At 34.9% G+C, this 25,201-nt stretch overlaps 1 long non-coding RNA gene across 1 annotated transcript; it reads left to right on the top strand.

The window, feature by feature from the left end:
- The first annotated feature begins 6,046 nt into the window (after window positions 1–6,046).
- Window positions 6,047–24,077, top strand: LOC145136070 (uncharacterized). The gene is made up of 3 exons (XR_013720211.1): window positions 6,047–6,565; window positions 23,848–23,894; window positions 24,013–24,077. It is a non-coding gene; the product is annotated as an uncharacterized LOC145136070 (long non-coding RNA).
- Window positions 24,078–25,201: the final 1,124 nt, after the last annotated feature.

The following is a 25,201-nucleotide window of genomic DNA, read 5'->3' as shown; positions in this document are numbered from 1 at the left end:
TTCCCCAAGCTTGGTTGCTTTCCCACCATTGATCATGTTGAGGTTGATCATAACTCCATTGGTTTGGCCAGTAGTAGCTTCCCGTTTCTTGCACTTCTTCCCATTCTCCTAGTAGATATGGACACATATCGGAATGATGTCCATTTTGAGTGCAAAAATCGCAATGAATAGGTGTGGGTTGCGCACTTTGGTCATTTCCAATCATCATAAATAACTGAGCTAGCTCAGAAAGTTGGTCTTCAATGTAAGGAGTATTCATTTATGAGCGACACTTTTTTTTTTATAGAAATGTACCTGCTCACAAAAATCTTGGCATAAACAATTAGTAACACCGTGTCCCCGACAACGGCGCCAATTTGTTAGGCGTGTCAAACCCAACAAATAATAGGGGTATGATATACTCCTAAGAACACTACTATGTTGCACTAAAAGATAGTACAAGGCAAGTAGGGTCGATCCACAGAGACACAGGACAATCGGTCTAATACCTCTTTGCGCAAGGTACTTGTTCACAAAAGATGAGGTGGGAAATAAACAAATTAAAAACACAAGTAAGTAGCTAAATGAGTGAATTAAATTCAGATTGTGTAAGGACTCCAACTTCATGTATGACACCTTAGCAATGTGATTCAAAGATGACACAATATTTGTTCAGTTCTATCTAAGTTGGTACTTGAAAGTGTTAACAAGCTCTAACACTTTCCATTCACCACATTAATTAACCAAAACAAGCTCTTTGATTAACCCTAACCTTACTAACCTAATCTAAACAAGCTCTTAGAATTAGATTAAAAGATTGCATGAAGCTTTATGTGAATGTTCCCAACAACACCCAATGCTCCTCACAAGCTCGGGAGTGTAAGAGTGTATGAATGAGATTTACACTAGATTTATTCAAAAGAATTCAATTTAGTGCTTGTTACTTGTTCAATTTCACAAAACAATTACAGATTTTGAAAAATAGATAACTTGAATGACCTAACCCTAATTCAAATGGCCAATGAGAATCACAATTAGAATTAAACATTCGATTGAAGTAAAATCAAATTCATTAGATAGAAATTGAAAACAAACATCATGTCATATGATTGAAATCACTGCCAAGAAGTCAAAACATGAAATTGGAGAAACTAGGGTTCTAGCCACACATGGCTAGAACAAGATCACAAGTCCAAAAGATGAAATTAAGTGCAATTACAACCTACAAATACTAGAAATAACGTTTCCAAATGATTAACGATTATTGGGCATGTTTTGTCGAGTGCTGCCGTTGCTAATCTTTTTAGACTCGTTATTGTTGGCCGGAAATGTGAAGGGGCCACCATGTCCGCCAGCCATGGTGGCTGCCACCATCTACCACCACAAGGTGGCTGTGTGTGTGTGTGTCATTTATTAGTGTGTGTGTTATTTTCTTGATTAAAGCACTGTAACATGTAATTAGAGATGCGAATAATGAAAAGAAAACTCAAACCACCACCATGAGGTGATGGCTGCCGCCACCGGCCGCCGTGTCGGGTGGCGGTGTGCTTTGCCTTGTTGTGTTTGATTCGTTCGGGATGCTTGAAACCCTAATGGGCCCAGTGAAGCCCTAATTGACATAAAAGCCCAAACATGTGACTAATGGGCCTAGTGAAACCCTAATGGGCCTAATGAACCTTAATTGATCAAAGGACCTAGCTATTGGGCCTATTTGGCTAAGATGGGGTTGGAAACCCTAATTAGGGTTTAGAAAACCCTAATATTGGATTTATGGGCTTGGACTTATCGGGACCTACATTTGGGCCATTGGAATGGAATGGTGTATTAAGCCCAATCACACCATATGATTTATCTAGTAGAGTGATGGACTTAATGGATTAAGTCCTTAATGGGTTAAGTGAGAAACACTTAACCCTAATTGTCATTTTATGTGAAACCCTAATCTTACTTGGGCCTTGAGTTGGGCCTTCCTATTGGGCTTTGGCGATTGGACTATTGGTGGGCCATCCAATAACAAGTTAATGTACCAAAGTAATTAAATGGGCTTTAGGATAAGGCGCATGTGAGGACTTGGGGACAATTTGGAAAATTGGGCCATAGATAGGCCATAATTGGGCCTTTATGATTATGTGATAATTGTCCATGGGAATTCGATTGGAATAATCGGATGGGCCTTAAGGAAAGACCATGCAGAGGTCTGGGCCCAATTTGGAAAATTGGGCCATACGTTGGGCTTTGGCCCATTATTTGACTTTTGGGCTTTTGTAGTGGGAGTTGGACCTTGGGCTTGGAACCTAATTATTAATTGGGTATTGTTTGATGTTGACAGTTCGGGAATCTGTCAACCAGCAGCTGGAGTTGTATCTGCGGGACTTCAACAGTACCAGGTAAGTTATCCTCACTATACTCAAGGGTCTAAGGCACCAAGGCCGGCCCTTTAGATTATTATCTGGTTATGATATGCTAGTATGATCTGTTAGATTGGTATCCTAGAGGGTAGGATAATATTATGTGGTATGTGGTATGATCTGTTAGTTCGGTATCCTAGAGGGCAGGATAATATTATGAGGTATGTGGTATGATCTGTTAGTTCGATATCCTAGAGGGTAGGATAATATTATATGTTATGTGAGTATGATCTGTTAGATCGGTATCCTAGAGGGTAGGATAATATTATGTGGTATGTGGCATGATCCACTAGATTAGTTGTTGTCTATAGACTTCTATGTGATTATCTGTTATATGTGCACATGTTTGTTTGGCGGTTGAGGCTTATCTGCTTTGTGTGAAAGCCAATAGACCTGGGCATTCCAACCTGTTGGTTGTGGGCCGTGAGTATTCCATCCCGATGATGATTGGACTCGTAGTATGTGGGCATTCCAACATGTTGGTTGTGGGCCGTGAGTATTCCATCCCGACGATGATTGGACTCGTAGTATGTGGGCATTCCAACCTGTTGGTTGTGGGCCTGGGGTATTCCATCCCGATGATGATTGGACCCATAGTGTGCTGGCATTCCAACCGGATGGTTGAGGGCCTAGGGTATTCCAACCCGATGGTTGACTAGACCCATAGTATGTTGTTATGATTATATGTGTATTGTTGTGGGTATGGGTATTTTGGGGGAACTCACTAAGCTTTGTGCTTACGGTTTCAGTTTATTGTTTCAGGTGCTTCATATGGCTTGGCAAGACGAAGACATGACCGTACACATCCTCGTGTTTTGGACTTATGGTTTCTGGGATACCCTGATATTAGATAATTTTGAAAACATTTTGTAATAACTAATAGCTTTTGGATGTTTGAAAAACTTTTAAATTGGCCTGATTTTTATGGGTGTTACAAATTTCATAAGCGGATCCCTCATTATGAGTTTTTTGAAACTTATAAAATAAGTCTTTAAAAGCATTAGCTTGAATTAGAGATCATAAAAAAAGTATAAAATACAACATTAGCAATTCATTAATAAAAGGTATATTAAAAAACATAATATTAAAATAAAAAATATACTTGTTCATCCAAGAAAATCATTTCGATTGAGTATTTTTCATTAGCATCAAATTTAGAATCGAGTGTCCACAACTTCAATATTTTTTACTTTGATTGTGAAATGAGATGTGATTGGGTCAATGCCTTTAATGAATATAATATTTAAAGTAGCCATATTCATGTAAAAAAAATTAGAAAAGTAAATCTTTAGTAAACTAATATCCCAAATTATTGAAAAAAAATACACAATAATGATTTTTACTGAATTTGAAACGAAAACAGATACACAATAACGATGTATCCTTGTGAAAAATATTGAAAACGAAATGAGGAGTTAGATTCACTTCATAATGTTGTAGGATGTAGTTCCTAAATATCATTGTTGTTGAATTAGCTACACTTAAATAAGAAAGCATTCTTCTATAACTATGTAGCACATTAATGTGTTGGAGTTAATGGGAGTGCTTCTTTTTGACATGATGCTTAATACAAAAAAAATTGAGAATCATAATCATAAATGAGAATATGCAAGTCTGTATAATCAAAATCAGAAATGGAATATGCTTTTTTATAGCTCTTTCTAATTCAAATATCATAACTTTATCATGCTGTATAGTACTAAATCACATTTTCTGATTGATGTTCTTTTATGTAAATTTCAACACTTTAATACCGACACCTAATATTTTGCACTTTCTTGTATTAGTTGATGAGAATTCGGTCTAGGAATCCATAGAGGGGTTGGACTCGACAAAAAGTAAGTAATACCCCTTAAATATCTTTTATTTTTCATAACATGCATGAAGAAATACTACTCTATTGTTTGGCTTAATGGACGTAATGGGTGACTTAATCCTGTAAACTATAGTATAAATGAGTGTTCTTTGTACTTAATGCAGAAAGATCGGCTTAACTGAAAAAGTTAGGAAAATGAGGCTTTCCCCGTTAAGTCCAAACTTTTTGGCAAATTTTCCCCATACATTACCAATATCCTTTTTATTTTTATTCGTCTGAAAATTTTAGTAATTTAACAACAAAGTTACTAATACACAATAAAAAGACCAAAATGTCATTTTCCTAGATTTCTCATGTTTTTTCAATAACTTGTACAAACATAGCCAACCCAGGTGCAAAGTGAAAATGCATAAAGCAATTAAGAAGTTATATGAAGTTACAAAAACCAAAATAAGAATGTTTCATAATAAATGGACGAAAATACCTTTTTCATAAATTTCCAAAACAATTTTTTAATAATAGGAGAGAAAACGATTTTACTCTTTTATTTAAACAAAATCATTTACCACTCACTTACTATGCACTTTATGGTGATATAAATCCAATCATACTTCATACATAAGTCATGGTGTTGGTTTTGTTCATAAAATATGGATCCAACAATCCACTTTGAAAAATATATTTATCAAGAAATTGAAGAAGAAATATAATTGGTTGAAGTGGGATGCGTTTTAATAAGCAGATAAGAACATTTGTTTTTTTACTGATTTTACAACCGAAATAGCAACAGATACATATACTTTCGTATGTATTTTTATTTATTTATTTATTTATTTAATTTTTTTTTGTAAAAAGCATATCTTATTGTGAAATTTTGTAGAAAAATGAATGATGGATTCAGAAGAGATATTTTTAGAAAATTGAAAGTACATTGGTATTAAAATATTTGCAGAAAAAGAGTATAAATATTGGTTTATAAAGATGAACTAACGAGATTTGTTATGATGTCTCGTCTGAAAAATCCTATTGTTGAAGACGATAAAGCCCAATAACCTTCGACAATGAGAATGAAAATTGAAGACTTGTTACTGATATTGAAATATAAATGGAAAGAAAATATTAATTTCAAATTGCTGATTTTTTAGGATTGGTTGAAATATTGAAAAGAGTCAAACTTAAGATATGATTTGTAACCAAACTATTTGAATTTAAACTACTATTGTTTCCAAAAAAACAAGGAATTTCAATTTTATTTCAAACCGAAGAATCAGTAAGTTGAAAAAAAATAAGGGTTTACAATTCTGTTTTTCAAATTATGACACGTGACACGTTAGTATGGTAGAAATGAGACATGTGACACATCACTTTGTTTATTAAAGGAGGTAAATAAATTGATTTTCTAATTAAACAAAATAAAAATTTATAAAAACATTATTTTAAATATATCAACTACACGGTTTTTAACCTAATAAACAAATAATCCCTTTTATAGTTTAATCAATATTTCAAAATACTATACACTAAAAAGTTTAACCATCTACTCCACCAATTTGACCAAGTTTCATTATATCGTGGGCCAATTTTTTGGCCCAATCTCAACTGAGACGAGATCACGAGACCCCTAAACCTACCGACGTGTTCCATAAATACCCGGTCCAAAAAACCCTTTCTATACACCTCTTTCAAACCCTCACATACGTATACCCATGGCGGCGATAATTGTTGGATCATCGTCTTCTGCTTCATTATTTCTCATTTCAAAGCGTGTTTTTTCTTCATCAATCCCCTTTTGGCTAAATCTCCATCTCAGATCCACAGTATTTACAATTATATATGTGTACGTTTTTTTATCTTTGTATTGTCATTGATTTTTGCGAATATGTTGTTAATTAGTCCATCTTGGCAAAGCATATGAGGCTTTTGCCTATGAACTGCTTTGAATGCTAATGGACTAATATCGAATTTCTGTCTTTAACTGTTCTTGGACTTCTAGTTATGTAGGAGTTCCGAGTCATTCGGGCAGAAACACTGTTTCTATACATAATTTGAAGCGGATTTGGCTTTAGGGTTCTTGGTTATTCCTAGGGGTGTGTATGTTTCTAGTCCATCTTGGCAAAGCAGTAGAGCCTTCGGGCTATGAACAGCTTTGAATGCTAATGGACTTACATCAACCATCAGTCTTTAACTGTTATGGAATTCTAATTTCATGGGATTACCAGTTCATTCGGACTGAAACAGTCGTTTGCTTGCAAATTTTAGAAAACTTTGTTTTGATGTTTTTCTCATTAAACTAAATGTTGACGTTTAGATGAAGAAGAATGTATGAAATCGTTCTTTTGGCCAAAGATACTCCTTTACCAATGTAAGTCTGCTATTACATATAATGATTGAATACCATGACATTGTTGTTTTGATCTTCAAGATCATCAATCTCTGTCTATTATAAATGCACCTGCAACACATACCAAAAATGTATTATTATAATATATATATATATATATATTATAGTTATGAAAGATTTTAACAGACATCTTTTTTGTCTTTCAACTTTTAACATTTGTCTTTCAACTTTTAACATTGACACTTCATTTTTATGATTTTGTTCACAAACAATCATTTTACTTTGGTTTGAATTTTTCATTATTGCATATTATTAGTATTTAGTCTTTTGAGAGAAATGGTCCTTTATTATTATTATTATTGGTGGACAAAATTATATGATTGGTCCCTGTGGTTTGCGAGATTTAACATTCTCTTTTTGGTTTTATTAATACTATAAACTCACCCACTATTTGCCATCACCACCACTACCGCCGCCAAAATTACATAAATAGTCCATATGGTTTACCCATGGTGACAAATTCAGTTCCTACTACCTGAAAAGACCAAATTACCTCATATTAACGGACAAAAAGCAACCAACATGTTATTTTACTTGACAAAGCAATATTTTCTGACCCCGGCAACGCCGGGAAAACTTTCTAGTTACATCATGAAATTTGAATTTTTTTTTTTGGAATTGACAAATATAGTAAAACAAGCACTCGCCTAGCAAGTAATTAGAGGGTGCGAAGAAACGAACAAAGTTCATAATCAGGAAACAATCAAAAGTGCACACATGCCACTAGGAATGAGAGTGGGTCCAAACCGGGGCAGGTAGACTCGGACCCGGGAACCGGTTACGAGATTTTGTAGCATCGGAAATCGGATCGGTATATAGGAATCGGTTCCGGTTAAGGTACCGGATAAAGTGGCTCTGGAATTGGAAAAACTCAGAAATATCAAAGTGGGTCGGATGGAATCGGGTAAAATGGGTCTAGAACCGAAAAACCCAGAAAAACCGGAATTTTTTGGTAATTACTTAGTGGTTGAACTTTGAAAATTTTCAACTTTCATATCCAACTTCGGGGGAATGTAAGTCATTAAATATCAAACCAATTAAATATGCCCGTTTTAAAACTATCACAGAATACAAAGAAAACTAAAAAACATAAAATTTCTAACTTTGATATCCAGATTTTGAAAGACTATATGTCAATGAATATAAACCCAAAAATTACAAAATTATAGTCTAAAATAATGTACAAACTGTAAACTACAATCTGGAAAAAAATCTCATGTCAATCCGACTTCAAACGAATGAGATATGCATGTTTTAAAACTATCACAAAATACAAAAAAGCTTAAAAACATAAAACTTTCAGCTTTGATATTCCGACTTTGAGAGACTGTAAGTCAATGAATATAAACCCAAAAATGACAAAATTGTATTCTAAAATCATGTACAAACTATAAACTACATTCTAAAAAAAACCTCATGCCAATCCGAATTCAAACGAATGAGATATGCATGTTTTAAACTTTTCATAGAAACCGGTTCCGGTTCCTAGCAAGGTTCCGGTTCTTAAACCCGGTTTACCCGGACCCGAATGACCCGAAACCCGTATTACCCGGAACCCGGATAAAGCCATTCTTTAAACCTGGGACCCTGACCGGTTTTACATATTCCGATTCTAACTGTTCCGGTTCCTGTTCGATTCCGGTTCCGGTCCGGTTTTCCGGTTCTAAATCTAATCCCTACATACCACACTCAACCCATTTGTAATTACAATTTGGCTTATGGTATTTTATCCATGTGAAGACATGAAACTTTATAATATCCTCCAGTTATAGCTGGGGTAGTACGGAGGTTTTTAATTACCCGATCACATCTTGCCTTCCATAACCATCATAATGATCTATAAACGATGATTAGATTCTTCCTCAACCTTTGACAGTTTCCCCAGCCTCTGGCATACTCAATTATGCTAAGAATTGTCATGAATTGAGTGTTGGGATGCTACACCAATGAAAAATCCAATGCAATGGGCATTTGATGAGAATGAGACATGTCTTCAACCTACAAACAGTAGGTACAAGTTGAAGGACCCGTGTGTAAACCCTTCTTTGCAAGCTCACTTAATGATGAGATTCTATCCTTCATATGCCCTCCATATGAAGCATAAGACTTTTATGTCAATCTTCTCAGAACATCGACATAGAAGATTCCGTCTTGACGAAATCCCACACTTCCATCGATCCGTCGACGCATTGGGTTGGAAGGATTCGAGAAGAGAGGATAGCAAGTGCAGTTTCTGCACCTGCTAAACTATGCTCAGCTGATGATGGGATCGAGATCCAATTCCACCATCGGCCTCTCATGTGTACTATGTCTTCAATCTTACATGTTTATCTACTTTCCAGTTGATATATTGTTGGGAATAACAATTTTAAAGGGTTTACCCCAATCCAATGATTGAGTCAAAACAATGTATCATCACCTTTTCCTACATGTTTCATTATCACTTCATTAATTTTTATTCCCATGCCCTTGAGGTCTTCCTTGATTCCAGCTACATTGTTCCATACATTTGTGATAGATTTTTTTTTTGAGATGATACTTGAAGGCTTTTTTCTAAGATTATGTATTCCTCTAATAACTCGGGCCCACGGATGCAACGGATCCGCTGGAAGCCTCCACCACCACTTCGTGATTAAGGAGAGGTTTAGCGCTCGCAATGATCCCACATCCAATCCACCCTTATCCTTTGGAGCTTTGACCTTCTCCCAAGACACCCAATGTACTTTCTTTTTTCATCACTTCCTCCCCATAAGAACCGTCTCCGGATGCACTCAAGTGTGTTTGTAACTCAACCAGGAGCAACAAATAGTGAGAAGTAGAAGGTTGAGATATTTCCCATCACAACTTTGATTAATGTCAGTCGTCCCCCGAATGATAGTGTTTTCACCTTCCATGATGGCAGCTTTGCGTGAAACTTGTCAATCACCGGTTTCCAATGCTTTTTTAAATTCATGTTGCCTCCAACCGGTACACCAAGATAAGTGAACGAAAGCGTTGCTGGTTCACATCCAAGCGGAGCCGCCCATCTAGCCACCTCATGCGAGCTTGCACCTATACCGAACACCCGAGCCTTCTAGAAATTTACTTTGAGGCCGGATGACACCTGAAAACCCCAGAGGATCCGTGCCAGATTCTTTATATTACCTTTGCTCCATTCGCCCACAAAAAGGGCGTCGTCCGCATATAATAGATGGGAGAGATTTTCACCCCTTTGAAAATACCTTTTTCACATGCCGATTTCATAGCCATATTGAGTCTTTCCATTGCAATTATGAAAAAGAAAAAGGGACAAAGGGTCCCCCTGTCTAACACCTATCCCCATTGTGATTTCCTCCGTGGGTGACCCGTTCACAATGACGGATGCTCTAGTCGATTCAAGGCACCCTTTGATCCATCGACGCCATTTCTCACCATATCCCATTTGATTCAATATAGAGTCAAGATACTCCCAATTTATCGAATCAAAAGCCTTGTCAAAATCCACTTTGAATAAGAGAATTCATTTTTTCACCTTTTTTCCCATGAACACAATTCGTTAACTATTAATGGCCCGTCTAGAATGTTTCTTTCTTCCACAAACGCCGATTGTACTTCGTTGATGTTATGCCCAATGACCTTTTTTAGACGGTTAGCTAAGGTTTTCACAATGATTTTGTAGATGCACCCTATTAGGCTGATCGGAGGGAAGTCTCCAAGTTTAAGTGGGTCTTTGACTTTTGACACCAAGGTAATGAAGGATGAGTTGCAGCCCATATTGAGTCGCTTATAAGTCTCAAAGTACTTTGCACATGATAATATCTCCTCTTGCAAAATATTCCATTACTTTTTAATGAATGTAAAGCTAAATCCATATGGCCCCGGGGCCTTTTCGTTCCCACATGCCCAGACGACACTTTTGACTTCTTCAAGAGAGAAGGGAGATTCCAGAGAATTGCTAACATCAGAGTCTAGTGAACGGAATCGGTGATTGACTAGTTTTGGTCTTGAAGGCCATTTCTCCTAGAACTTCTTGTTGTAAAAGTTGAATACCTCCTTTTTTATCGACTTCACCTCTGTGTTCCAATCGCCATCAATTATCAGGCCATGTATTTGGTTCTTATTTTTTTTTTGTTATTTACGTGCCCATGGTAGAAGCGGGTGTTTTCATCACCATCGACCACCCATTTTATTTTTGCTTTCTGTCGTAGGTCAAGGGCCACCATCCTCTCTAAGTCCGTAATTTTCTGGAATCCTGATCTTTTTTCATGTACCATTTGATATTTAAGTTCCGGGTTTCTGCTGCCACGTCAAGTTCGTGTACCCTTTGTTTCAAGTTTTTAAGTTCCATTGTCTCCTGATGGTATTCAGTGACGCGCCAATTCTTGATTGTATTTTTCACGAATTTTAGTTTCACCAATAGGTAACTATCTGGGCTGCCATACCCTTTTAAGGTCGATCAATTTTGGAGCACAAGCTGATCAAATCCATCACGATTCATCCATGAATTGAAAAATCTAAAAGGGGGTTTACCAAAGTCCTGAGAAGAAGTTTGAAGGAGGACCAGACAATGGTATGATAATTCACGTGGGAGGGCCGTTACAGATACTGAGGGGAACCTGCCAATAAATTTAGAACATACCAAGATACGGTCAAGCTTGCTCATCTTTAATTCCGTCTGACAGAAGTAGGTGTATCGATGTCCACCCATTTGAAGATCTCGGAGCTCTGCATCTTCAATGAATCGATTGAATGCAAAAGTTATGGATGAACAAAATTGCAAATTATATCTCTCATCTGGTATGCGCACAGTTTTAAAGTCCCCCATTACAATCCATGTGTCGTACTTTTCATTCCTAATGTGTAGCAAATCATCCCATAGTTTTCGTTTCTCAACCTGTGATTGTGGTCCATATATGTTAGCGAATACAATCGCTCCTTGGATTCCAGACCAAGCACCGATGGTAATCAGCTAGTGTTTAGTTTTAATCACCTCATCCACCGTATATAATTGGTTGTCCCAAATACTTACTATACCTCCCGATCTACCAGTCGCATGTACGACCGAATATCCAAAATCCATTGATCCCCAACAGCCCACTAGATCAATGTTTTCAGAATCAAGTAATTTTGTTTCTTGGAGGCCCATAAAGGAGATATCATGTTGGTTCTTGAGACGTCTTACCCAGGTGATTTTGTGGACCTCACCTATGCCCCTAACATTTAGGCTTAGGCAATTCATTGGGGACCGATGTGCTCTCCGATTTCACCCATTACTTCCCGTAAACAGGATTCCCAAGCTCGATTTCAAATCCGATTTCCTTCCCAACTTCTACTGTCTTCACGGCTTCCAAGTTAGAAGAGTTGCATTCACTTTCGACGACTTCATTGTTATCATCAACACTTCTATTGAGATAAGGGGAGGTGGGATGGGGGCGTGAGGGAGACCGCCGACGGTACTCTTGGGACGTTGAATGTGTGACGAAGCGTTAGGGGTCGGATCCATCAGGAATGTTAGCGGAGAGATTGAGAATGAAGAGAAAAAGGAATCGTCCGTCTCAGTGCATCTTCTTTTTCTGCTAGTTGAACCCACCAAATTGATAATTGGGTCAATCTCCACAGTTTGGGCTAAATTGAACTGTGACGGAAAAGGCCCAAAGCAACCACGTGGCACCAAGTCATTTATTAGCCCATTAGACTTAAGTGCAGGCGTTGTATTAGGAGTAGGCTTGTTGAAAATACCCAATACCCGATTACCCGACCCGACCCATTTTTGAATTCGGGTAAATCGGGTATATATTTTCGGGTATTCGAGTTACCGATTTTTTTTAGACCGGGTAGAGGGTATATGTACAGGGTTTTGGGTATACTCGAGATACCCAATTTATTTAAAAAATAAAGGGACCGTTGGGTAATATCCACACTTATCCATATGTTGTTTATGACTTTACCCTCATTCCCGATCATTGATTTAAAAAAAACCGTTGTCAGTTTCTCGAGTCTTCCATCAAAGTATCGAACCCTACGAAGACAAAGTGACATCTCCAGTAGAATTCAAACTTAACTCAACTTGTCGTCACCGGTCATCAATTCGTCACCAACACTCACCGATTTAGATTTCAAACTTCAAAGTAAGTGATTTTCTTGTAAATGATTTCGAAAATAGGGTATTGGCTTTTTGCATTTTCGTTTCTTGTAAATGGTATTATTTTTGTGAAAGATTACTTGATATCTCAAGTATTATTGACTAAAAAATCTTAATGTTCAAAGTTTAAGTAACTTCGTTTATGCCTCACTAGTTTATACAAATAAGATTAATAGAGCACGACAAATTTACTTCATTACATTTATTTTTGGGTAATACCCAAATTACCCAAACCTGACCTACTACCTGAATTACCCAAACCCGAATTACCCGAATTTAATTCGGGTTGGGTAACAAGTATGTTTTTTACATGAAAAATCTGAATTACCCGAAACCCAAAAAATTTACCTGATTAACACCCCTAATTAGGAGTGTGCGTGTATTCACTTTCCACAACACCTGATGTGGGGTATTCCCTCCTGCATCCTTCAGCATTAATTTCCTCCTGGTTCCAGGAGCCGTCTCCACATCTTGGGTTGGGACATTCTCTGGGCCTTTCTCGCTAGCCGATGACATGCGAATCCCAGTAAGTGGTTGTTGAGCTTAAACCGTCGGAGATTGTGTTACCGTTGTACTATCTGGGTCACGGATCACCGCCTGAACTTCCGGCACCTGGGGGTCTTCATTTCTGTTTGAGTTTGGGCCATCACCATTGTTGTCTGGGAGTATTTCACCTTCTTCTTGCTAATCTTCTACACTAGCCATCCAAGTATCCGATACCCCTTCCTTATCATCCTCCGCCATGTCACTAGCTCCTTCATACTTGTTTTTTGTAGGATCAAACCGGAAGGGAAACCAATCCTCATCAAACTCTACGATATCGACTTGAATAACTTATCTTCCGTGGCCATAGTAATCTCCTCATTAATCCGATCACACATCGTCGTTAATATACCCACCTTTACATATGATAAATCACCACGATGATAAACATCATCGAAAGGGGAAATTGTTTTCCCATATCGACCAGTGATTGTAACAAAGTTATGGTCTCCCCAGAGTTTTAATGGCAACCCCATTATTCTTATCCAACCGACCCTCTCGAAGCTGAGTTCCAAGTCGTCCCCATACTTCTCCCATTTGAGGTTCTCTTTCCATATGCGGTCGTTTCCCATGAATTCCTTTGTGTCCTTTGAGTTATCAAAAATGAGGAGAACCTTCAGTCCTCCTAGGTATTTTATCTCAATGGTTGGCTCTTGTTTGATAAATTGCAGTTTTGGGAGGTGACAAAGATGGGTTAGCGATATTGCCTCACCGATGAGTTTGGTTTTACTAAGCCAATAGTTTTCTTGTTCTTGATGCAGGAGGTTGGGGGTGGAGGCGGTGCTGTCGGCTGAGGAGGGTGGGTTGGCGCCATCTTCGATCTTGTATAGGTCGGGCCACTTCTGCGAAAGTTCTTCGATCCCTCATCCCAGTTCTTGAGATATGTCTGTCGAAGGGTTGCTCCTGTTTCCAAACTGTGTTGCGCTTGTGTAAGGCCTCTTTCCTTCCATACATGGCCAAGTTCACCACTAGGATCCTCCCTTTATATTTAATCCCGGCCAGTCGGTTTTCGAGTTGTTTGGTGTCTTTAATCCCTCTGAATCTTAGGAACACATAGTTCTGTCCATTTCTCCTTTTCTTTAATCCTATATATACATCTGTGAGATTCCCATACTTGGAGTGGATCTTCCAAAGTTCATTCTTCCTGGCTTCTTCTGGTACATTAGTCACAAAGTACGTCGTTTCTTCTTTTGGGTCTCTCATCATCGGTGTCTTTCTTCGCCGGACTTCTATCCATTCCGTTGCCCTTTTGTCTCCCATCTAACTTGAAAATTTTCATTTTGCTATGTGTCATTTTATTAGACATTCTAATTAATGTCATATTATTTGACAATCTATTGATTTTTATTTTAAATTTTAAATTTTCTATTCTAATTACATTAAACTAAAAACATTAGAATAAAAATTAAAATAAAGTTAATATAAATTATAAAGTGATATAATTTCACGTATTTATTTAAATCAACGATTATAATTTTATATAACTAAAAAATATTTTTTAATTAATAATTAATTTAAAGTAATTGATTAATAATTTTTTCTTTTTATTTTGAAAGTTTAATCAATTTTGTAACTTTTGGTTCGCACGAGTTATAAACTGGTAATTATATAAACATACAAATTGTCATACAAAATCAAAATTACACAGTAATCATTTAAAATACAAATACAAATTATCATACAATGTAATTGTGACATCCCCAATTTCACGGCCAGAAAAGACCGATTTAATTTATGCTTTTTAAAATAAAATCAGAGTAATCCTTTTAAAAGATGTTGCGGAATTTGTTCCCATAAAAACATGATAATTATCTTATCAAATCATTTCCGAAGAAATGTATTTTATTCACTTAAACCATTGGGATGTCATCGTCAATACAGAAACATAAGCATAAACAGAACTTACATTCACTTACACTAGTGATCTACATCTCTTTTAATCTCTCAGTGTAAAGTAACTTCGTATCGATACCTGTGATACAAACAAACTGAGTGGGTCAGGCTTGGGAGCCTGGTGAGCATATAGGGTTTTCAACCCACAATAAATAAATTTATTATGCTTAAACATCAAACAATCAACCCAATTACCCAATCCCCATTATCTTATTTATTTCTTAAGGATTTACCCTAAGAATCAACTATCACTCGTTCCTAAGGATTCATCCTAAGGAATAGGCACGGAGTCCATCGCTGCCCAAGTTTTATACTACAAGCACTAACAAACGTCGATCCCCACATACTGATCCTATACAGTGATCTTACTAGATCTAGCCTAAAGGATTGATATGGACAACCAACTAACGAAATTGCTTCGGAAATTCCCTAGCAGCAAACGAGGATCGAAAAAGACATCAAACGAATGGAATAAGTTTAACCACGAACCTGTGTTCGTAAAAGAAAGAACCACAAGACAATTAAGTCAGGGGTAGTTATCAATGCCTAGTCGTGGTCCGAATATCGTGAGGTAATTTACCCCCAGACTCACCCTATCCAGCATCGAACTTTGCCTAGGCAGTGGTCTGAATATCGTGAGGTATGTAACCCCCAGACTCACCCTATCCAGCATCGAACTTTGCCTAGGCAGTGGTCTGAATATCGTGAGGCATTTTACCCCCAGACTCACCCTATCCGACATTGTGAACGGAAACGTTGACTCATGAAGCTCGTCCGATCACTTCATAAAATAAACGAAGACTCCAAAGCTCTTCAAAATAAAAAGTATAGAGAAAATACTAATAAAGTACTCCCGTACGCTCCCGTACCCCGACACGTAATAGTGTCAAAAAGAAAAACTATTGGATGAACACATGGTTCAAAAACACCTAATGAACATATAGTTCGAGAACACCTTATGAACATATAGTTCAAACATACCTACCGGTTACGAATCTGTTAACGTTCCACTGGACTATCTAAAGTAGTCTGTGGTCGTTGTTTATACTCTGCTAGATGACTAGATCATCTTAAACATCGATACCTCTCATCAATTTTTATTTCATCACACATCATCTAATTCATCTACCCATGTTTTACCCAGCATATTTGTAGATAAAAATACATATCCAGTTTAAAACTTGTATAAAACATCTATTCAACAGTCACCTTAAATAAACAATTAATATAATTACACATAGCATGTATTTTAAAGAAAATACTTCATATATATGTGTAAGGTGAAAGTGACTATACACTCACATGATTTAATGATAATCGGGCAGCACTTCGTTTCCTAAAACGATCGTTTCTAATAAAACCGGGAGTTTTCTTGAGAAACCGGGCTCTGCGAGGGTTGGGCTTCGAAACCGAAAAGATAAATTTTTCGGGCTTCTCGGGAACTTCGGGACGTGTTTCGGGTGCTATAATTGGTACCGGGGCTTCGGGGGATGTCAAAATAGTGAAAATATTGAAAAAGGGGTGAAAAATGGCAATTTCTCAAAATTACCCGAGAAGGCTCGCAAGCCTTGTATTTATAGGGGAGGTCCGAAGGTCGGCCGAGAGGAGTGAGTCAGCAGCAAGGGCACGAGGCAGCAGGAGGCGAAGACACGTGGCTCGGACAGGTGGCGCGCATGCGAGGTGCCAGCGCTTCGGACACGTCATCGGCTTTGGACACCTGTGCGACACACGTCGCTCCTCGGACGTGCCACGACTCGGATGACGCAGCTGCTTCGGATACGTGGCCAGCTCGGAGCGAGGGTGACGTGGCTGGTCCGGATGAAGCTTATCCATGCGAATATTCTCGAAAATTGTGCCCCAATCTTCTAAAATCCATAACTTTCGCATACGGGCTCCGTTTTTGACGTTCTTTATATGCACGCGTAGGTAAAATTACGCTCTACAACTTTCGTTTAGACTTCGTCGGCTAATTTTGACTTTAATTTTTATATTATTATTTTTAACAGACCGGGATAGGAAATTCGTTAAAAATTCATAACTTCTACATCCGACGTCCGTTTTCGTCTGTCTTTTTACCGTTGTACTACTATTGACGAGACCTTCGATTCTTGTTTAGGTTGTGTCGGCTAAAAACCACTCGATCTAAAATTCGAGTTTTTAGCTGTCTACTGCTAAGCTGAAACTTAGAAAAATCATAACTTCCTCATACGAAGTCAGATTTGGACGTTCTTTTTATACATACTCTCGGTTTAACGAACACTACGACTTTCGTTTAGATCACTAAGGCTAAAAAGTAGTTTATCAAAAACTCACTTTTTACGTCATTCGGCACCGTGCCGGTTTTGTCGCGAAACTTCGACATGTCATAACTTCTTCGTTATAACTCGGATTTCGGTATTCTTTATATATCCGTAATCCTAGTCACGACCACTACAACTTTCTTAATAAATATCGGCTTTATCTAATATTTATTTTCGACGCTCATTTTTATTCTTAATTAATTAAATCCTAGTAATTAAGCATAAAACACATAATATTCACATAATTCCTTTTCATTTCTTCCAAAATGAGTTACAAAGGTTAACCTAGACTATTATGTCAATATTAATGTCTAGCCTAGAAAGACGGGCGTTACAATAATCAAACACAAATCAATTAAAATCCAAATAGAATGTCGATTAGGTTGCTTTTAGTTTATTGTTTTTCAAGTTAATTTTACGTTGTTATTCTTTGTAGTCATTTTAGTTTTTTTGTTTTTTTAATAACCCAACGTGTGATTCTTGACCCTGTTTATGTTTGATAGTGGTGGGATGGATGTGATTTTTTAATATAAATTAGGATGGTGATGGTGTTGTCCAAAAAAAAGGAATTAATACAATAAAACCGAATTAAAAAATTAACTAAAGGGAATTAATAATCTAATAAAGTAATATTTATTAATATATAAAGGACCATAAAAATCAAGCAGGACCATAAACAGATAACAAGATTTTTAGAACTTTGAAAAATAAAAACAAAAAGAGTTGGGTGAGATAGGCGAGTCAATGAGTAAAACGCCCTAAAACGGCACAGTGGCCACAAAAGCGGGCTAAAACACGACTTTGCCTTTTTCCATTCCAGACTTTTTTTTTTTTTTTTTTTTTTTTTTTTTTTTTTTTTAATGATTTGCCGATCATGATACTGCTTCCATGATAATACTATGTGATATTATCAAGTTAGCCTTGCATTAGGCTTGAAAATAGAATTAAGTTTAAGAAAGTAAACTGACCAGAAAGGCGAATCCAAAATTGCTGTACCGTAATAAAACTTTGCTTCTCCAAATATAATTCAGACTTTTATTGCAGAGATGTTTTTTACAGAGGAGGGATTACAAGAAAGAAAGAGGAAATTGGCTTTCAGCCTGCCTAAAACATAAGGTAGAGGCTCCTTAAATAGATCAGGAGGACTCAAAAACAAACAAAACCTAAATTATTACATTTAGCATTGGCAGACAACTTTTAAGAAAAGTAGAAATGACTTTTTGTTTGATTCTTCTGGCTTTAATAATGTCTGACGAGTAATTTCCTCTGTCTTCAATAATTCTTGAAGAATATATTCTTCTTTTATTTTGGTCCATCCACCTGTCACCTATAGTCTATTGTGGTGATGTCTTTTTGTTTTTTGAAAGATTCTTTCTTTGCGTGATTGACTTCTCAATCATGTCAATTATACAATCAATTGGGAGTTCACCATCTGGAACTTCTTCATCATCTGGCTGGGATTCCCCTGCTAAGCATGGTGATTGGCCTTGGCTTTGGTTATCAACTGACATATTATCTTGAATATCTTCATTTGAACCTTCATCTGTATCATGTTTTGAAAATCTTTTAAGATTTTCTTTTAATTCAGAACAATATAATCTGAATGACTTGATCATTTCCTCTTTGGTTAAATTAACTTTTTGAGGAGTTGAGGGGGTCACTGCTGTTGAGGAGGCTATTTCCGAAAAGAGTTTTTGGTCTTGGTATTTCTTAATTTGTTGATTGATATGATCAATTGTTTCCTGAGCATTAAGGGTTTTTGTTTCTGGATTCTTTTGAAGCATTTTAGGCCAAAATTTGGTAAAGTATGACCTTTGTAGGGAAGGAAATTTAGAGGGGGTATAATCCACATAAGGGGACCATTTCCAGATCCAAGGAATAGAAAATTCCATGAAAAAATGCATAGAAGATATTACTTCCAATCCTTCTGATTTCAAGGGTATAACTTGGTCTCGGTATCTTGGAGAGACAGGTAACCATTCCCCATATAATTTTCTGAATGGTTCCTCAGGGAGGATATCTATACTCGGGCCGTATGAGATCCACCAATTAGTAAACCAATTTGGTATATCTCTGTTTTGGTTATAAACCTTTTCACATACTTTAAAAAACCAAGTATGCTTTCTCTGAGGATTTTCATATAAAAAGGCTTTATGAAAGCTTTCAATATAATCCCAATATGTAAATTTCATTGGTATTTTTGAAGGAGGGATTAAAAATTCTTTTTCCTTTAGGGTACTTAAACCCCATTCCTCAGGTGATATGATCTTTTTGATAATAGCTTTACTAAAATTGTAAACACTGGTATTACCTCCGGATGTAAAATGAGAAAATTCAACTGATCCGGTTATTTTCAAAATATTTTCATAATATAATCTTTGTTTGTAAGAATATCCAGCGTATGTCGCTGTATCCAAGTATCTGGTCATTAAAAACCATGGATCGTCATTATTCTCAAAATAAAGCATTATATCTTTATGTTCCAAAATAATAATATTATCTCTATGAGGTGATTCCTTATATTCAAAATTATCGTTGATGGTTTCACCATCTGTGATCATTTGAGCGAGAGTGGGAGTATTTTCCCTTTTTGATTCCAAAAATGCTTTAAACTCCTCATATAATGGGCTTCCAGGAACTGGAAGAGATTGATCATTTGTTTGTGATGAATTTCCAGTTTTATAAGAACTGCTTGAAGCCGTAGGATTTCCCCGACCTCTATGATAACCACCTCTATATGAAGGATGGCCTCTTCCGCGATTGGGATTCATCCTGCAAATGGAAATGTTAATTTAAGAGTAATAAGAGTTTGTTTTCAAGATTCTTGAGTTGGATCCTTAATCCTATCAATCTTAAATTAATTCCTGTCTTACTAGAATATGGTTCATTTGCTAAGTTAGCCAGTTCAACATCTGCCTTATTAATTAAATTTTTTATATTAGTAATTTCATGTGATAACTGTCTTAGCTGGTGATAACTCATTTAGGAATTCTCTAGTTAAAAAATCAGGAAGACTATTATCGCTTCCTTTTTTATATTGTATTTCAAAATCAAAACATGCTAATGTAGCTTGCCACCTAGTAAACATCATGTTTAAAGTCTTTATTAAACATGAATTTAGCTGCCTGACAATCTGTTTTGATAATAAAATGTTGATTATATAAATCATCTTGAAATTTGAGAATACATTTTACCAATGCCAAAATTTCTTTAGCAGTAGTAGAATAATTTTTTTGACTAGGAGTCCATTTTCCAGAATGAAATCTAACTAAGAATTCTTGCTTACTGTTAGGGTGGATTTGTTTTAAAATTCCTCCAAACCCTATTTCAGAGGCATCGGTTTCTACTATTTTTTCCCAATTAGGATTAGCTAAAGATAAACATGGTAGACTTTTAACTTTGTCTTTTATTCTTTTAACTGCCTGAGTATGATCATTAGTCCAAGCACAAGGATTCTTTTTCAATCTGTCGTATAAAATTGCACTATCTGCTGATAAATCTTTATAAAAAGGCGATATATAATTTAGGCTACCTAAGAATCTTTGTAGCTGAGTTTTATCCTTTATTTCATCTGGAAATTTCGCAGCAAAGTCTATACTTCTTTGTATAGGAATAATTTGTCCTTTTTCAATATTATGTCCTAAAAATCTTACCTTTGTTTGGAATAAGGACATTTTAGATTGTGATATTACTAAACCATTGTTTACTATTATTTTTTCAAAAGTATGCAAGTGACCAAAATGTTCTTGAATATCCTTTGAAAAGACTAAGATATCATCTATATATACAATAATGAAATTGCTATAAGGATTAAATATATCATTCATTATATTTTGGAATTCTGAAGGGGCATTTTTTAGGCCAAATGGCATAACATTCCATTCATATTGTCCAAAAGGAACATTGAAGGCAGTTTTATATCTGTCTTTCTTATCAATCTGTATTTGCCAATATCCTGATTTTAAATCAAATTTTGAAAATATTAAAGAATCATGTAATCGGTCTAATAAATCCTTTTTATTAGGAATAGGATACCTGATCCATTTTAAGACTTTATTAAGGGGTTTATAATTTATAACTAGTCTTGGTATTCCCCTTTCTTGTTCAGAATGTTTATTTACATAAAAGACAGTGCATGACCATGGAGATTTGGAAGGTTGTATTAGTTTTTTATTTAATAAGGAAGTTATTTCTTTTTTACATATATTTAAGTATTCGAAATTCATTTGACAAGGTCTTGCCTTGGTAGGAATCTGTTTTTCATTAAAGTCTTCCTCATAAGGAAGTGTAACTATATGTTTTTTCCTTTCCCAAAAAGCATTAGGATGATCATTACATATTTTCAAAGAGAATTGATTTGTTAAAAATCTAATTTTTTCCTGTAACTTAGGTTGTTCTAGTTGTTCATCTATTTGAACATTTCTGATTTCTTCTTTCAGAAAATTTATTTGGTTTCTTTTTAAATTCAACTCATTGACCCAGATAGAATAAGGGTCCGAGACAAAATTTAGTATAACGGGTTGATTCTTATAAGATCCTATGATTTTATCTTTGTCAATAGTTAGGGGTAATATCATCTCTAAAAAGGGATTTCCTAAGATCATAGTATTATTACTCATATTTTTAATTACCGTGAAATTAATAGGTATACAAACATTTTCTGTACAAATTTTTGCATCTGTTAATTTATATCTAATATCTAATTTAGAACCTGATACTTCTCTTAACGTATGTGTTGATTTTTGAAAATATTTAGTAGGTATTAAACCTTCTCTTATACAATTTAAATCTGCACCACTATCTATTAGGGCAACAAAACTTCTTTGATAATTATAAGTAATAAATAAATTAATTGTGACATGCCATTTTCTAGATATTACCAATTCCATGGACTGAAGGAAATTGTCATTACTGGTACCAATATCTTGGTTATTTTGTAATTTTTCTAATTTGTTAATTCTTTGATTGCTTATTAGCTGGTCATTTTTTATCTTAGATATATCCTGTTTTAGGTTTTGAATTTCAAGCTGTAAATCTTGTACTGTAGGTGTATTAGCGGAATTTTTATTTCTTCTTTCTTTTAACATATCATGAACGTTTTTCATGGAATATATCCCTTCTTCTTGTGTACTCTGTTCCTTAGTATTTAGATTTTCTATTATTTTTTGCCTGATTTCTGGATCATTTATTTATTTTAATAAGTTTGCAATATCATTACTAATTACATTTATAGTTAATTCATCTTTGAATTGAGACTGTATTAGGTATAATTGGTGGTCTATGTTACATGAACATTGTTCTGAATTATCACAATTACATTCAATTTCTTCAGATTTTGACGAATAATCAGAATCATATTCTATTATGTTTATATCAGAATCTTCGTCTGAGAGCTCCTCTTCATCTGACGAATTATCTATCAAATTTATTAATTGTATTTTTATATCCTCACTTATATTCATATTATTAATTTGTTTTTTTATTTTTTTATTCCTGCATTTATTAGCATAATGTCCCATTTTCCCGCATGAAAAACAAGTAGGGGGTTTTTTATAATCTTTTCTATTAAATCTTTTTTTAATATGTTTATCTTTTTTATTAGGATCACTATGTTTTCTCTTATAATATTTTTTCTTCTGTTGAAACTCTTTTTTCTGTTTCCTCCTATTGTTATTAGTTTGTATTCCGAATTGATCACAAAATTCTCCCAATTGTCTTTTTTCATTAAGATGTTGGGTTTTAATTTGGTAATTTAGTTTTATTTCACTACATAAGGCTAAACCTTCCTGTATACAAGTTCCTATCAATTTCTCATACGTATAATCTTCATAAGGAATTGTATTATCTATTCTTAGTTGGTTTTTAACTCTTTCAGCAAAAAGATTTGGTAAACCATCTATGAATTTGGATTTCCAGTAAACACTATTACAATCATTAAGTTCCATTACTCTACTTAAGAAAGTGTCCTTATACCATCGAAAAGATGTAAGAGTTTTACAAAATAGTCCATTTAATAGAGTACGGATATTTTCAGAATTATCTGACCATCTTCCTGTAAAATGTTCTATTATGGTACAAGTTAGAGTATAAACTACATTAGGAGTGGTTATTCCATTTTCTGTTTTAACTGTATTAAGAATAGCTTGTTGTGTTTTTTCATCCACATAATTGTCCCACCAGCCTTTTAATTGGCCAGTAAATCCGGCAATTAACATATTAGCCACTTGTTTATCACTATTTCCTGTATTTTTAGCAATTGTACTATACATTAACATTCTATGAATCATGTTATATATTTGTCTTTCAGTATAACCATCTAAATTCCATTCGTAAACATTTTTACCACTATAACTATTATTAATTTCATATTCTTGTTCCTCATGTAGGACATCTTGGGGGCTCGGTCTTGGATAATAATATAATCTTTGAACAGGTTTTCTAGCAAATTTGCTATCATAATTGTTAATTTTGTTTATTTGAGTATTATCTGAATCATTATCTGAGTCTTTATTTATAGTATTAATTTGTAATTTCTTCATTTGTTCTTGCAGAATATCTAGCATATAATCATAATTTTTAAGTTTATAACCAGTAATATTTGGTGGGGGTTGAATAGTAGCATTTATTTGTTGTTTTTTATCTTTTTTCTGTATTATTATATCTTTATTGTTAATGGGTGAATTTATATTTTCTAATTTTTTATGTAAGTCCATTAACTGTTCTCCTAATATTATGGAATATAAATTATGGAAATTTAATTGTTGAATCATACTATTAATATGATTAACATCTATTGTAAGAGTCTTTTCTTCAAAAAGTTTTTGGTAAGCCGAAAATTTTATAGTAACATTGTTATTTGTAATGGTAAAAGGGACTTGTGGTGGAAATATACTTGTTATTATTTTGTCTCCCGATAGAGTATAATCTCTTTCTATGTTGTGAATATTATGTAAAAAAGTATGAGCAAACCAAGGAATAAAATGTATAATTTGATTTATAGAGGATAAATATTCATAAAATCTATTTTGTATTTCTTGTAATTCTTCTTTAGAATAATTTTTAAATAACCATTCTTTAAAAAATATCCATTTATTCGAATAAAATTCTTCTGAAATAATTTTTCTTGCCTGAGAACCAGGACTAAAATCTATTTTTTCTTTTAAATCCATTAAACTGTAAAATTCATTTCAGAAGGAGTAGATGCCTCCGCTTCATACACAATATCATCATGTATATTTAAATTGTTTATCTTTCTATTATCAACAGAAGCACGAGTAGAGGGAATTTCTACGTTATAATCTAGTGGTGATATGTATAAATGTGAAGATCTTGCAGATCTTGTTCGTTTTATTAGGTCGTTATTATGCTCTATTTCTTTGTTAAACTCAATAGTAACAACGCCATCAGAAGTTTGTATAATACTTTCTATATTATTATTTATTAAAGGTGTAGGTGGTATATTATTTTCTAAAATCCAGTGTTGGGGAAATTTTATTTCCTCCCATTTTATAGCTTTTCTAGTTGTAATTTTTGACACATCAAAATTACTTTCTATTAAAATTGTCTCATTTATAGGTTTATTAACTATCTTACATTTAGGATTCATAGTTTTTAATGGTTTATAATATATACGATAACATATACATATTACTTCTGATCCTGGTAAATAATTATAACCATGAGTTTTGACGTTTAATGTTAAGGCTTGAAAAATATTTTTATCAGATAAAGAAAGCTGTA

This window comes from Lactuca virosa, chromosome 9, assembly GCF_052849685.1.
Source record: "Lactuca virosa cultivar CGN04683 chromosome 9, Lactuca_virosa_CGN04683_v6, whole genome shotgun sequence".
NCBI classification, from domain to species: Eukaryota; Viridiplantae; Streptophyta; class Magnoliopsida; order Asterales; family Asteraceae; genus Lactuca; species Lactuca virosa.
Note: the sequence above shows the minus strand (reverse complement) of the source record. Positions and strands in the feature narration are given on the sequence as shown.